This window comes from Procambarus clarkii, chromosome 30 (genome assembly GCF_040958095.1).
Source record: "Procambarus clarkii isolate CNS0578487 chromosome 30, FALCON_Pclarkii_2.0, whole genome shotgun sequence".
Lineage (NCBI taxonomy): Eukaryota > Metazoa > Arthropoda > Malacostraca > Decapoda > Cambaridae > Procambarus > Procambarus clarkii.
Genome location: NC_091179.1, coordinates 16,975,931 through 16,979,564, shown reverse-complemented (window position 1 = coordinate 16,979,564; position 3,634 = coordinate 16,975,931).

Genomic DNA, 3,634 nt, shown 5'->3' with positions numbered 1-3,634 from the left:
TATTGGAGTTTTCACCGAGCCTATTTGATCATCTATATAATTTTTATTCCATTTCTTGCACATTTCTTCCACAAGCAACAAACATGCAGATTATTGATGCCGAAGTTACACACACTTGTCCCTCTCTCTGAGGTGGATCTTATGTCCAGCTTGATGATACGAACAAGGGAGCTATGGTGCATGTGATAAATCTGAAATTGTACTAGATTCTGTATTCCAGTATTCCAGTCTCTGTTGTCATGATCGCACTACTTCAAGAAACTAGGGCTGACAAGAGCAATTACTGACATTGGAAAGACAATAAGACGAGTATGCAGTTATAGATTGCATACTGCATATAGTTCATTCAGTTATAGTTTTTTCTGTATGGAAAAAAGTACGCGAGCAGTTATACCGGTAAGTTACCGGTATATATTTAGAACCGGGTATTATATGTTCTGACATTCACTAGAGAGTGTGACATTTTAATTGCCAGAGTTAGGCTGGGATGTCAATACTTGTGGCAGCTGGCTGAAGTAATAAATCCCTCGGCGGTTAACACTCCAAATCTAAACTATGTGAACACATTCCAACACCATGTGACGCCTCTCTTATCTGTAACTTTAGACCAAGTGGTACGAGGCACTTTGAGCTCTGTTACTACTTCATACACTCGTGAATATTGGAAGATAATCTTGTGCTCTACCCAGAGTTTGCTAGTGCAGACTAGTAGACTAGACTCACATCTCGTGTTTTCCTCTGATTCCATGTATGACTAACCATCCTGTGAGATGGGAATATTAGACGAACTCTTGATCTATACTATGTAAACGTTCATATAGAATAGGGTACATTGTTGTGTATACTTAAGCTTATTAATATAATAACTAGAGGAGCAGCCCGCGCTCTGTTCAGTATAGATACACCTGAGTATCAATAGAAGGAATATGACGCTTCATGCCCACAACAAGAGGGTGCGCTGCACGGTAAACTACTGCTCACAAGTGTCCAGACTGATTGTACAACTTTAGATTCAGGAAAGACCCGGTTGTTGTTGTTTAAGATTTGCTACCTGGAACAAAAAGTTCCAAGTAGCACGGACTATGGTGAGCCCGTAGTGGACTTAGAAAGACCCGGGTAAATCTTTTGTTTCCAAACACTAGTTTGGAAACAGGATAGTTGATTTATGGAACGAATTAACAGGTAACATAACAATGTGACCGCTGGACTGTTTTAAGCACAAGTTAAACATATATGAAAAAGTATGGGTGGATAAAATTAGGAGCTGCCTCGTGTGAGCCAATAGGCCTGTAGTTTACAACATTCTTATGGTCTTTCGAGTATAAGGATTTACAACGAACTAACCATCGCTGGAAGCACTATACTCAACCTCAAATCCCAAGTAGTAGATATTGCATCTAGATGACAGTTTGCTCCTCGAAGCTGTCAAGGCAAACGTGGTACTGCTGTTTAAAATACACAGGTGCGAATTGGCAAGTTGATCACTCGACAAGCAGGCCTAAAGTAACTCAATATTCTAACCAAAACAACAGTGTATCCGACATTATACATTTTGAAGATTCAAATTCAACATACGATTCTATTATTGTTGACAAAATATGTAGGAATTTATGACACTTCAATATAAAAGTTCAGTATAGGGTTCTCTACCATTAGGTTCTAAAGTCTGGACTACTTCAGTACCTTTGAAAATACGAAATCAAAATGACTTTGGTTTTATAGGGGCATAGCCCATATCTAGAGAAGGATAGGAGCCTAATCCATAGCTAGATGAGGTTGTTAGGGGCACAGTCTACATACAGGTAAAGAGGATATATTGGTTAGGGACATAGTCTGTGGGTAGAGTCGTATAGGTGGGGTCGTTACCGCACAGCCATAGGTTGGTGGGGTTCGCCACAATTCAAGAGAGAGAGAACAGCCTGCCAGGGTTACATTCACCCCCCCCCCCCCACCACCACCACCATCTTTGGTACTGCCCGCCGGCTACACACCTAAATATTTTGAAAACAAACATTTCAAAACAATGTTTTCTTTTTATGCACCATTATTCGCTGATCTCGAGAAAATTAACATAATATGCCCGTAGTCGCATAAAACAGACGATCCTAAGAACTAGTACACAGACGACACAGCTCTGGCTTAGGCTACTTGACCCGCTCCTGTGCTAGGTAAGTTAAGGGCTCACCATAACCTGTGCTACTTGGAATTTGCTCCGAGTAGCTGAATCTATAACAACAACAACAACTCTGGCTTAGCTATGTTAGTGGGCCTCAGGTAAATTAATTATTATAATCCCTCACGTAAAGGTAGCAGTGCAATATGGTTACTGTGTACCTAAGCTTGTCAAGACAAAAAGGGGTCCATAATAATTAAACTAAATTAAAAGATGAGTAATATATGAGACTTTTAAAACTCAAACTATTGTAAACTTTGTGATGTATCAAATATATATTATTTAAAAAAAAGCATTATTATTAATGCTTTAATACTTTAACCACCGAAGCTGTAAACGCCAAAACGCTGCTGGGTTTTAAGATACAGCTGGAAAAGATGATCAGGCACAAATGACAAGCCGCCGGCATTCTGTCCTCATCGAGGCCCTCAGGTAAATTAATAGTGTATTCGCTGCTGGCAACGTTAAAAACGTTTTGCATGCCAAGGACTCTCGAACCTTGCATGGGTAGAGCAAGGCAATCAATCAGCAGTTGCTAAATTTTGTATTTTCTTCTCATACATGCGATAAAAAGATTAGTACAAGTGAATGTAAACTTCAGTATCTCCCCTGCTAAATAGGGTACGTGAAATGTCACATAATGACAACCTCATTCGGATTTATATTTAATACTTTGAACGAGGTAATTGATTGTGTAAACGAGATTTGTACCCGCTGGCGGCAGAGGCGCGCCCTGGGCGGGACGGAACACGGGTTCAATACGTGTTCAATGCTTCCAGTGTTCGGGTCACAAAAGATGATAGAAACAGCTACTCTATCCTTTTGAGATGTATTTTGTTGTCTCAATAAACGTACTTGAACTTGTTAACAAACAAGAGACTGTATTACAACCTAGACACCACTACTCACAGGTTGGGTTATAGGGGGAGTATAACAACTTAAAGCTTTACTACTATAAGCTACAGCTCTCACTCGAGAAAGCTGGCGGTGATCTACGAGCTTGGGTTCATAAAAATGTATAAAATGATAATGAGAGTACATGTGCAAGCTTATAATCCGACCTATAAGGGCGAGGACTGGGGCATGAGATGATAGGAATCGCGTTCGACCAGTTCTGTCCCGCTGTTATAAGTTTTTAGGCATAGGTTAGACTTAATGAAAATAGATATGTCAGGTGAATGTGCTGTCCTGATAGACACGCAGACAGATGGACAGACAGATCAAAGAAACTTTTCAACTTCCAAAGCCACGTACGTAATAAATATATGTACTGTACAATAAAGTTGCAAAATTTTAAATCAAGAATATCAACTACAGCGAAACGTCTGGGAATAAAGATGCCACGTTCACGCTTTACGCGAATAAGCAATACCATAAACCTATCTCTCATCTCTTAACTACTTCCTATAGTGTCATAAGTGCCATGCTATTATTGAGTGTTCGAACTTCCCGCCAGCAGAT